The sequence below is a fragment of the Anabrus simplex genome, chromosome 4 (genome assembly GCF_040414725.1).
Source record: "Anabrus simplex isolate iqAnaSimp1 chromosome 4, ASM4041472v1, whole genome shotgun sequence".
Taxonomy (NCBI): domain Eukaryota; kingdom Metazoa; phylum Arthropoda; class Insecta; order Orthoptera; family Tettigoniidae; genus Anabrus; species Anabrus simplex.
In genome coordinates, this window is record NC_090268.1 from 119,939,467 (window position 1) to 119,951,805 (window position 12,339).

Genomic DNA, 12,339 nt, shown 5'->3' on the forward strand with positions numbered 1-12,339 from the left:
AAACATATAGTACATCTTCGTGATTGATTGTTCTGCCTTTCAGCTTTCAGTCTGCAAGACTCTGTGAATTTACTAAACGCCTCCACAATTCTCTATTTGTAACTAGCTCTGTGGTCTCTCTTTAGTTCTATACCTCTTATCTTTAAATCACTAGAAACTCAGTCTAACCGTCGTCATCTTGATCTCCTCTACTTCTCTTACCCTCCATATCCGAGTCCGATATTCTTCTAGTCAATCTGCCCTCATCCGTTCGTCTCGCCCCACTGCTGAAACTGGTCTATGCGTACGGCTTTCTTCCCACCTGATTGAGCCAGAAAAGTATTATCACAATATTCATGTCTGCCACTTCCAACTTGTGAATAAGATTTCCGGAATCCACCCAGCTTCACTTCTGAGTAACAGACCAATATAAAGATGGTTCGTCCGAGAGCTGACTTCTTTCTTACAGAATACTGTTGATTGCACTGAGAGATCACTGCGTTAGCTTTGCTGCACCTTGATTCAATTTCACTTTCACCTACCATCCTGGGAGAATAAATATGCTAAATTCCTGAAATGGTTCACCTGCTCCGGGTTTGTATTTCTGAACTGACATTCAATCCTCTTAGATACCTTCCTTGTCGATACCACTTTAGTCTTCGACATTATATCCCACGACGTTAAGACATCGCACTTACTTCTATTATTCCTGTAAAATGGTGACACAATTTAAGGTCCGCCTCCATAATGTAGTGGTTAGAGTGGTTAGCTGCCACTTCCGAAGGCCCGATTTCGATTCTCGGATATGCCACAAAATTTGAAAAGTGATACGAGGGCTGGAACGAGGTCCACTCAGCCTCAGGAGGACAACTGAATAGAGGGGGCTCGATTCCCTCCTCAGTCATACTCGAAGTCCAGGCAAATGCCGGAATGGTACCTAACTTAAGGCCATGACCGCTTCCTTCCCTCTTCCTTGTCTTTCCCTGCCAATCTTCCCCCCCCCCCCCCACAAGGCCGCTGTTTAGCATAGCAGGTGAGGCCGTCTGGGCGAGGTACCGGTCCTCCTTCCCAGTTCCATCCCCTCGACCCAAAGTTTCAAGCCCCAGGACACTGCCCATAAGTCTGTAGATCAAAGATCCATAAAAGGCTTTCTGTGAACAAAACGGTAAATTTATAAAGGCAAGATATAGACTACATTGGAGATGCACCACTGAGATGATAATAATATGTTGCATAAATATGCTTGTGCTACGTACGATCGCAAATTTAATTTATAAGATCATAATTGAATTAAATAAATCGTTAAGGAAGGTATTTCCGATTTAACTTCATGACAACGGTTATAGGCTATGTTATTGAAGGAAAATAAGTTAAAAAGCAATGCCGAAATTGAATATTTAAAAGTACGAAGCTTGGGACTGGAACAGACAATTGTTATAAAAGTTCATCATCACACGTCACTCTTATCGCTTCAGCCATAGAAATCTGCCCTGAGCTAGTCGCTTCAAATCTGGTAACACTTGCATTTCATGGATTTTCAATAAGTTCTTGAAAGACGACTCTCTTAGCTGCCCTCTTCCTCTCTCTCTAGCAACTCTTCCTTCGAAGATGTTAGAAAGTAACTTGTTGTGCTACACAATGTAGACATGTTACCTCACTTTCCCCAATAACGTTAATGAGACTGCACTTTCCATCTGACTCGCCCACTATTCCATCATTGCTCTTCATATCTGTCCAACTCGTCTGACTGATCCTTTGGTTAGCGGGGGGAAGGGGGAGCCCTCGGTTCGATTCCCGACAGGATCGGGGATTTTAACTTCGGCTGGTTAATTTCTCTGGTTCGGGGGCTGGGTGTTCGTGTGTGTCTTAAATGTATAAGTTCAATTCAAGTCAATTCGTAATTAATAATAATAACAATATAAAATTGTAGCCGAAAGCCAAGATTTAAAGAAAAGAATCCTACATACTCCTATTTGTGTTGCCCCTATCCTACCCTTCTCTTTCTTTCCTAACGTTCAGCATTCACTCCCGTGCATAAGCACGCTCCAAATAAAAGTTTTGCTTTACAAAATCCTTCCGTGTTTCTATGTTTATGTGCTTGTTGGACAGTTAATTGTTTATTATCTTAGAAAGTCTTCTTTGTCGTTTCTTCTCCTCTTTTCACTTTAGACATGCCTTTGTTATCGTGCGTGAGTGATCAGGGTTGTAAAGTAATTAAAATGGTTAATTTGCTTTAGTTTGTTCTGTCTTACCTTGTTCTTTGTTACTTACATTTGACTGGATTTATATGCTACCAATGTTTTGTTCTTATTTTTTGAGATTCCATCTGCCTAACGTTTCGTCTTATACCGCTTTTCCCACACTTATTTGGTCGCGGGGGCGAACTGTGTCACACATATTGATTTGTCCCTGTTTTACTACCGAATGTCCTTCCTGAAGTCAACCCTATTTAGAGGAATGTAATCATGATTGCGTGTTTCTGTGATGGTTAGTAGTGTGGTGTGTTGTCTGAATATGAAGAGGTAAGTGTCAAAACAAACACAAACACTCAGTCCTCGAGCCAGGAAAATTAATAATATGCGATTAAAATCCCCGACACGGCCGGAAATCGAACCCGGGACCCTCTGAAACGAAGACACTGGCTGTTAGCCAGTGAGTCGAGCTCCTCTAATAACAATTAAACAGTAAATTAACATAAAGTAGTTATTTTAAAACCAAATCGAACGGAGTGGCTGCGCATGGTAATGCGCTACGGCTATGGAACCAAGCTTTGCATTCGGGAGACTCGGGTTCGAACCCCAATGTCGGCTGTACTGAGAATGGTTTTCTATGGTTTCCCATTGTCACAATCGACAGCCGATTCCTTCCGCCTCCTTAGCCAGTTTCATTCACCATCTTTCACTTCACCTTCATCTCCGGCTCCATGGCTAAATGGTTAGCGTGGTGACCTTTGGTCACAGGGGTCCCGGGTTCGATTCCCTGCATGGTCGGGAATTTTAACCATCATTGGTTAATTTATCTGACACGGGGGCTGGGTGCATGCATCGTCTTCATCATATAAGGTCAAATCAAAAGACCTGCTCTTGGCGAGCCGAAAATGTCCTCGGACACTCCCGGCATTAAAAGCCATACCCTGTTCCATTGCATTTCATCTTCATTAGCCCCTCAACTGAGGTTGGCGTCAGTAAGGGGGTCCGATCGTAAGAAGCCATATAAATTCATCTCGCCTCATCCTCGACCCTGTATCAAGAAACGAAACTAACTAGACAAACAAACAAACAAACAAACAAACAGGTATTTCAAAATTAACTTGTATACTCGGTTATTCTCCTTTTTTTTTTTTTTTTTTTTTTTTTGCAAGTTGTTTTACATCGCACTGACACAGATAGGTCTTATGGCGACGATGGGACAGGAAGGGACTAGCAGTGGGAAAGAAGCGGCCGTGGCCTTAATTTAATTACGGTACAGCCCCAGCATTTGCCTGGTGTGAAAATGGCAAACCACGGAAAACTATCTTCAGGGCTGCCGACAGTGGGGTTCGAACCCACTATCTCCCGAATACTGGACACTAGCCGCACTTAAGTGACTGCATCTATCGAGCTCGTATACTCGGTTAAATCAATTAGTTGTAAGTAATCAGTACTTAGTATGAGTTTGTCCTATTTTAAATGCAGGTGAATACAGTATAGTTGGACATAATACCAGACTTCACAGCCTGAATCCCGCTATGTACAACAAGACAGCTCTTCATATCGACGTTGCGCCAATGTGACAATGATAAGGGGAGAAATACCAGCCCGCAGCACAGATCGAAAATTCGTTGATATAGTAAATGCAGTACTGAACCTTACATGACAGAACCTTTCTGGTAAGAGTTATAAGCTGAAATATTATCACATAGTGGTTTTTATAGACAGAACGACGATATGAGAGATAGTGGGCTGTTTTATCCTGTTTGAAAGTGAAATTCTTAACTATTAGTTTTCAAGTTTTCCTTTATCGTTAACTACGCTTTTATTTCATGACTACGTTTTAGTTTTTTTTTTTGGTATGGTTTGAGCTTTTAATGTGATTAAATTAATGATTTCACTTTAAAGGCAATGTTCCTTATTCATTTTTATTACATTTTAATTCATTTTAAATCATTTAATAGCGAAATAATTATCATTTAGATCCAATGATTATTTTAAATTCATAAACATTTTCCTCATCACTATCATTTACTAAATCCTAATCAGTGGATAAATTTTAATTTCATTTCACGTCGTACCATCAGGGGCCGATGACCTAGATGTTTGGCCCTTTTAAACAACAAGCGTCGCCATCATCATTACCATCATCATCATCACAACTCTACATATGTATGTATTTATGTACAAACCGTTGTAATTCGAGAACCGGTGGACAGAATTTTGTGCAGCTTACGCTGTTCTCTAAATTATCTCAAGAGAAAGGATTTCGTGTATTAAATATCGAACTGTTATGAAAAACAGCCGAACAGAAACGGTTTCTGCGAAACAACTCGAAGAAAAAGTCACCATGCGAGCACTTTCTCACCTTACGCTACCTAAACCGTTAAACATATCTATAAAAGATGTAGAGCATTGTAGTTCAGCAAAACAAAAGTCCGTAGGACCACATACGTATCTTTAAATGGTGGCTATGTTGCTCTCACGAGCTGGAGGGTGCCTTGTGTCGAATATGTGTTCTGTTTAAGCCGTGCGTTAAGAGGTCTTCAAGGATCATTCATACCGAAACCTTTTACAAAATGCTAAGATATCTATGCCAGTGCCAAAGATGATATAAAATCAATTCGGCACAGAGAATCATCAGAAAAGGCAAATAACTTCTGGATATCTGTGATGGAAGGCAATTCCAGGCGACTGATCAAATCAATAGTAATCTCCACCATCTGCGTGAACAAAATAGAAAGAAGCTGGAACCACTTTTGTCCCAGGTTATTTCCTGTGTCTCTCATGATATCTCATTCCGAAGGAGAAATTCAGACAGGGGAGGTTTTCATGATTTATTGAAATTCCATCTGAAAGTGGTAAATGTGCTACAAGGACGTCGCTCAAATTCTGAAAAAAATGCCAAGGACACTTCTCATGTAATTCAAAATGAATTAATAGCGTTTTGGGCGTGGGAATTACGAGAGATACTGGTTCTTGCTGACCAGACAACTGATATATCTGGAACCGAACATCTGTCTATTGGAATTCGGTTCTTAAAGAATATACCTAGTTATGATTGAAAAGTACGTGAAGAATGCCTTCCGTTTCAACATTTGGAAGGAATTAATACCAAAGCCGTCGCAACGACGATTTTGAATTTTTAAGAAGCTCTGGTCTCGATTTAACCAAACTATGTGGTGAAGGATACAACGGTTGTGCTACGGCGGTAGCAAAAGGCTATTTTCCGTTACTGGGATAGTCATAAACTTAACCTGGATTACCCGGATAACCTCAGTGAACTCTTGGATTTGAAGAACACTCTAGGTACCATCAAGGAAATTACCCTTTTTTAAATTCTAGAAAGTCTGCTTCGAAGAGAGCATTTCAGCAGAAGTGGAAACGCCATCTTCTATGGTCAAAAACTCCGAACTAACTGCAAAATATCCACACCTTCTTACCATAAAGTATCCAACGGTTTCAGAGCAGCGAAATGCTGCATTTGACGAAGCAAATAAGAAATGAAACGAAACATACGGGGAGGTATGTCTCATCATCATCTAGCAACAAGTATTAATGAGACGAAAGAAAATGATCTCTTCTCTATAGCAGAAAAGTTGATTTGGAAAAGTGTTATTGTGACGCCCCTGGGAAAATGGGTGTGGGCGCCCATGTATCCTGTCCCTTTGATGAAAGGTCTCTTATTGTGCACATTTCAGTGATGTTAGCAGACTGATAAGTAGTGTCAATGACTGGCTCAGTTAGGAAAGCAATGGAAAATACTTCATCCCTCCCTTGCGGTATGCGAAGAAACAAGCGACACTGAACATATTGTGCATCTGTTATTTATTTATTTATTTATTTATTTATTTATTTATTTATTTATTTATTTATTTATTTATTTATTTTGACATATTGTAAATTTAGCATCGTTTTGTAACTGTCATGTTCTTCAATCTGCCAAAACTGACTTTCAATGAATAACTTTATAAACTATCTCAAAAAGAAAACATAACAGAATTATACTTGAAAAACAACTTTATTAAAATATAATGACATGTTTCATTCTTGAAAGAACATCATCAGATACTATCAAATCACTCTCAGAATTATTAAGAAATGTATAAACATTTATGTTTATGTGGAGAGAATTCAGGTCTTCATTACGTTCCAAATTTCAATTTTTTAAGGATTTAAACAGAAATAAAGATAGACCTTTATATATTTCTAAATATGTTTGAGTGTGATTTGATATAATCTGATGATGTTCTTTGAAGAACGAAAGATGTCATTCTTCTTATTCTTATTATTCTTATTCTTGTCGTTTGGGCCTACTGAGGACCACGGGGCTCGTTTCGAATCCTTGTATGGAAATTCTGTTTTTTTTTCGCCCAGAAAGCTTTCATCTTCTGGCTGTGTGCTTGTTTCCTTTCCTCGGTCCACTTTGGTCGGGTGGTGCCTGTACTGTGTCTGCTGGTGAGAAACTCTGGAAAGACACCTTGAAAGGTCAAGTGCCGGAATAATACGCGATCCTGTATGGTTTGTTCTGAAATCCCCAGCTTTTCTAAGTCGGTCTTCACTGTGGTGATCCATTTATGTTTGGACGCTTTCCCTCTGCCTGTAGTGGTAAAGATTTTGCTGGTAAGTCTGCAAGTACTCATACGAATCAAAAGTCTACAGAAAGTCAATCGCCTCTTCCTCATGGATGTAACTATGTCTTCTTGATGGTCATAGATCTCATTGTTGTGTCTTATCCTGTAAGTACCATCCCCTTCTCTTATATTAACTCAGTTGTTTTTTTTTTCTCATGTATAATTCTGTTAGCATATATTTTCTTTTCCAGGTGGTTTATATATTTATTTATTGAAAATTAATTTCGACAGACTGAAGAAACTGAAAATAGATGGCTTCAGATGACACAAAAATATTAAGTTTTTGTGTTTATTTCTGTAATTATGCTTGTCTCAATAAAGGAGAAGGTGGTTATCATGGAACATTATCTCCGGTCATACGTAGTGCGGCGTCAGAATAAGCAAGAAAAAGAACAGTACGAGGAAAGGTTTAATAAGGAGGCAGCAGATAACAGAACAATGTCAGCTGTCATTGACAAGTTCCGTCATACGGTATCAGTCTTATGTCAACGAAAGGGCACACCAGAGCGCCCACGAATTGTTACCACAAACAAGAATCATGGACGACTTCTCCGAAAGGTGATACAGTCCCGCAACGCGTGGGAGGCACGTACCCTTCTGCAATGACACTTTGAAGTTCGGCTAATTCATTATGGAACTCTGTTCCCGTACCCTTCCTGGTCTCCAGGTCTCACGGCCCCAGATAGTTATGTTGGGTTGGCAAAATAAAACGGGCCCGGAAAATATTTGTAGGACTGACGCGGAATTGACCCTTGTCAATGAACAGGAGAACCACGCGTGCGCATCTCCCGCATCCCGAGTACGTCACTGGGTCATTACGTGTGAGTGAGTGAGAGCAGCAGACGTGTTTAGTGAGCATTTGAATGCAACACAAAATGCTGCTCACAATTAAACAGTGCGTGTTAATTGTCGAGTGTTAAACGAAGCACGATTCGTGGGAAACTTGTGCGGAACAGTTTGCGCACGAGTTTAAGACTGGAATTTTTTTTGGCAAAATCTTCATCAAAGTCTGCAATGCAAAACTTAGTGGCAAAATGGAGTGAAACGGGCTGTCTAGCGAATAAATCCGCAACTATCCGAGAAAAGTCCGAAAACCAGAAAACATTGTTCGAGTGAAGGAAAGCCTGGAGTGAAGTCCGACGAAATCTCAGCGCCGTTCATCTGCGCAAGTGGGAATTAAGAGATCACCGTGTCGAAACTTTATCAAAAAGGATCTGCATCTGTATCCTTACAAATTTACTGTTGTGCTTGCGTTAAAGTGCCCGGACGAACCTCGGCGTGTTGAGTTCTGCCGCTGGTTTCTAAGTGAAGTAGAGTCAGGACTTTTGGATCGTCATTTTTTTCATTTCTTCATATGAGACCATTTCCAGCATCTTTTGTGATGTTCATTAACAACAGTCAATCCCGCGTCAGTACTGTTGTAAATATTTTCTGGGCTAATTTTATTCTGCGCATCCTGTATATGTTGATAGAATCACTTCTCAAAACAGATGACCCACCTACAGATATTCCCAAATTAAGCGAGAAGATAACGCCATTTTCGTGTCCTTATTCATTCATTCAGCATGTTCATTAACGTTCAGAAATGTTGTGAACAATGTTTGGCACGTGATGGTACGCATTTTTAACACATATCAACGTAATTAAATGAAAGTTCAGTGTCGTTTGCTTTGAAGTACCAGGTGTTTGCATAAGTCTTTTCCGGTTTCACTTAGAGATGGCGCAAGCGAACAGTACGCAGCTTATTAATTTGACACAGACGTCAGTTGACATTAACGTACCGACATACAGTACACAAGTTGAGTCCGCCAAACACTAGCGTCTGTGTGGTATCGTTCAGTGATCATGTCAACGTTTGTGCATAGATTTTCTTATTTAACCGAAAGAAAAAGGCTGTGGAAAGTAATCCTTTGCTGGTAGAAACATATGGTGAACACGCTCCATCGATTAGAACATGTGAGACATGGTTTCTACAATTTAAACTTGGTAATTTCAAAGTGAAAGACTTATTTGGTAAACCACAAAAGTGCAAAGAAGACCAATTGACCAGGGAAACCGTTAGTGCACAACGCTATCGCCAACAAATGATTTCTTTAAATCACGCATTGAGCGAAAGACGACCTTAATGGGCCAGAAGACATGGCACAATGATTTTGTTACATGACAATCCGCCGTCTCACACAGCGAAACCGTTGAAAGGCCCCTTTTTAATCGCTTGGATGGGAAATCCTTCGACACCCGCCGTACTGCCCCAACCTGGCGCCATGTGACTATCACCTCTTCGCATCAGTGGGGCACGCGCAGTTTCGAGGAAGTTGGAAAATGGCTCGACGAATGGTTTGGCGCAAGAGACAAGCAGTTTTTCTGGCATGGTATTCATAACTCACCTGAAAAAACCGGGAAAAACTTAAGCATACACCTGATATACAGTACATCAGATGATAGAGGTGATGTTAAGGATCCAACAAGCCTTCCGACTGATGAAGTGACTTATAATAATTGAAGACCTCCCCGTAATAAGGATGTAACAAACAAATATTTGAAAATGAGATTTCAGGGTGTATCATCGAGCCTCTATGCTGTGGTGTCATCTTATGACTTACATTTGAACTTCAAGCTGGTTTACGGCCAGCAGAACTTTGTCCTCCGTGGTGTAAGGATGGAGCATCAGTCATGATAGTGGACAGTGCTTGTGTTCGTTCATCACCAGCTGTGATAGATCATTTAAATAAAGGCCACAGACGAAATCACATCCATATTTTGAAATATTTTCTTGATATTTTTATTGTTATCCTTGGTATTTTTATTATTACGCTAATATGATTTGCTATCATTTTATTACAAGTGCATGTATAGGATTTCTCTTCTGCACGAGGACACACAAAACCCCCTCTCTATAAGTGGACATCGTTTTCTCTTCAGCAATATTTTTTTTCGGCCGGGTGGCCTTCACCTATATCTGCTACTCAGCCGACCTCAATTAGCAAATCAGTTGACGCCTCGTTGGCTGTCGACTTCCCCACGACCATGGCTTTTTTCTTAATTCCCGGCGTGGATCTTGCCATCCCCGAAGACGACATCTTCGACGACCTTTGTGCCGCTGGCCTTCTGCTCCACAATGTCTATCGACTGGTTGATGGCTTCACCTCTACACCTTCTTCACAGATTCTGGTTCATCTCAGCGACGAGGCCGCCCTTCAACGTCTTTACACTTCGGGCGCAACGATTCACTGTCGGACCTATGCAGTGGTACCAACCCCTCCATACAATGAAGACCAGCGTTCTGCCAACTCAACCCTTGTCCCAACTGTCAATGAGTCTCCATTTCAGACGATGCTTCTGCCCTCAACTCTCACCATCCCGACAACCACCACAATTACCGCCACAATACCATCCGTCCTTCTCCCTTCCTCACTTCCCATCACCACTGTTACCACTTGTCATCCCTCCCCTGTTATGTTGTCCTCTCTCCCTATTTCTGCGCCCCCTGCCTTTCAGCAAGTACCTGCTAACCCGCCGGCCTCGTCTGTCGCAGTTACGCCACCGCCATCTCCGCCGGCTAGCACCGCACAGCAGTCATCATCGACCCAGCCGCCTTCACTGTCCACTTCTTCTGTGTACAGCTGTGTGCTCCGTGGAATCCCTCCATACTTCTCCGACAGGGACATCCTCCAAGAACTCCGTGCAGCCGGCGTTCCCGTCCGACGAGCCATTCGGATCCGGAACGCCTCCGGCCCAACTTTTATGGTACGGCTCCAGCTGCCTACCTCCGAAGCAGTTCAACAGCTCATCGCCACCGGTGCCCGTGTCCACGACCATTTTTATCGCGTCGAGCCCTCTCTTTCCCCGCCTTCACCTGGTCGCCAGAGCTCAGATCGTCCATATCGTCGCCCCCGGACAATTCCTCTTCCCATTTTTCCACCTCCACCAGTAGGCCCACCCCCTCCTCCCAACGGCTTCCTCCCTTCTCCCCTTCCAACATTTGACCTCCTCCGTCTTCTCACCGCTTCTCTTAACCATTTAACCGCTTCCCTCCATCTTCTTACTTTACACATCTACCCCGGCACTTTCTTCTAAACTCCACTTCCTCCCTTGCATTTCACATCTTCCCTCACGCATACCATGTATCTTGATAACACATGTATTTGTAATCACATCGTTGTACTTACCATTTGTAAATCTGTCAATAAAGCTCTAGATAACCTACACACCCTTAACCTCATCTCCTTAACTTATCCATTCATACTTAGGCATAGGCACAATTCCCCTCCCATCTCCTACATATTCACATCCTTTACCCACCTCCTTCTTCCGTCACATCTCCCCAACCCGCCCGCATCTCTTGGCCAGAGAGAGGGCGTTACCATCTAGGTGGCCCGCCCCACCCCTTCAGGGTAGGGAATGAAAGCATTGTTAGTTAGTTAGTTAGTTAGTTAGTTAGTTAGTTAGTTAGTTAGTTAGTTAGTTAGTTAGTTAGTTAGTTAGTTAGTTAGTTAGTTAGTTAGTTAGTTAGTTAGTTAGTTAGTTAGTTCTCTTCTGTTATATACAAACGTGAGACATACTTGCAGATTATTTTCCATTGTATCACTTCTAATAAAATTCATACATTATTTTTAAAACCTTAAGTTATAACAATAAAATATTGTTAAAAAATCAACTCATTTGTACACTTGCATATGCAATTGTTTCAAGTAGTGAATACCATGAAATAAACCCCAAAAATAATTTTTCTCTCTCCTGAAAAATTACTGATTTGTTGGTTACATCCTTATTTCGGGCAAGTCTTCAATTATCATTGAAAAAATGAAAACCTACAACCTGTTTTCCAGTCATTGACCGGGTCAGGAATGGAATGAAGGAAGGAGATATAGGCTATTAGTACGATGGGGTCGCCACTCCCAAAGTGATTTATTAATGACTGATAGATGCTATGAAATGAGAATGGAGAGTGTTGCTAGAATGAAAGATGACGGAGAAGACCGAAGTACCCGGAGAAAAACCTGTCCCGCCTCCGCTTTGTCCAGCACAAATCTCATATGGAGTGATCGGGATTTGAACCACGGTATCCAGCGGTGAGAGGCCGATACGCTGCCTTCTGAGCCACGGAGGCTCCTCAATTATTATTATTATTATTATTATTATTATTATTATTATTATTATTATTATTATTATTATTATTATTATTACATTGTGACTATATCGCTTTATGCTATTATTCATGTGCATTTTCGAAACATAGATTTTTTTAAGTCTGCCTCTGTGGTGTAGTGGTTAGTGTGATTAGCTCCCAGCCCCGGAGGCCCGGGTTCGATTCCCGGCTCTGCCACGAAATTTGAAAAGTCGTACGAAGGCTAGAACGGGGTTCAATCAGCCTGGGGAGGTCATGTGAGTAAAGGTGGGTTCGATTCTCACCTCAGCCATCCTGGAAGTGGTTTTCCGTGGTTTCCCACGTCTCCTCCAGGCAAATGTCGGGATACCTAACTTAAGGCCAAGGCCGCTTCTTCTCATCCCCCTGTGGGTGGGGGCGGTAGAATAAC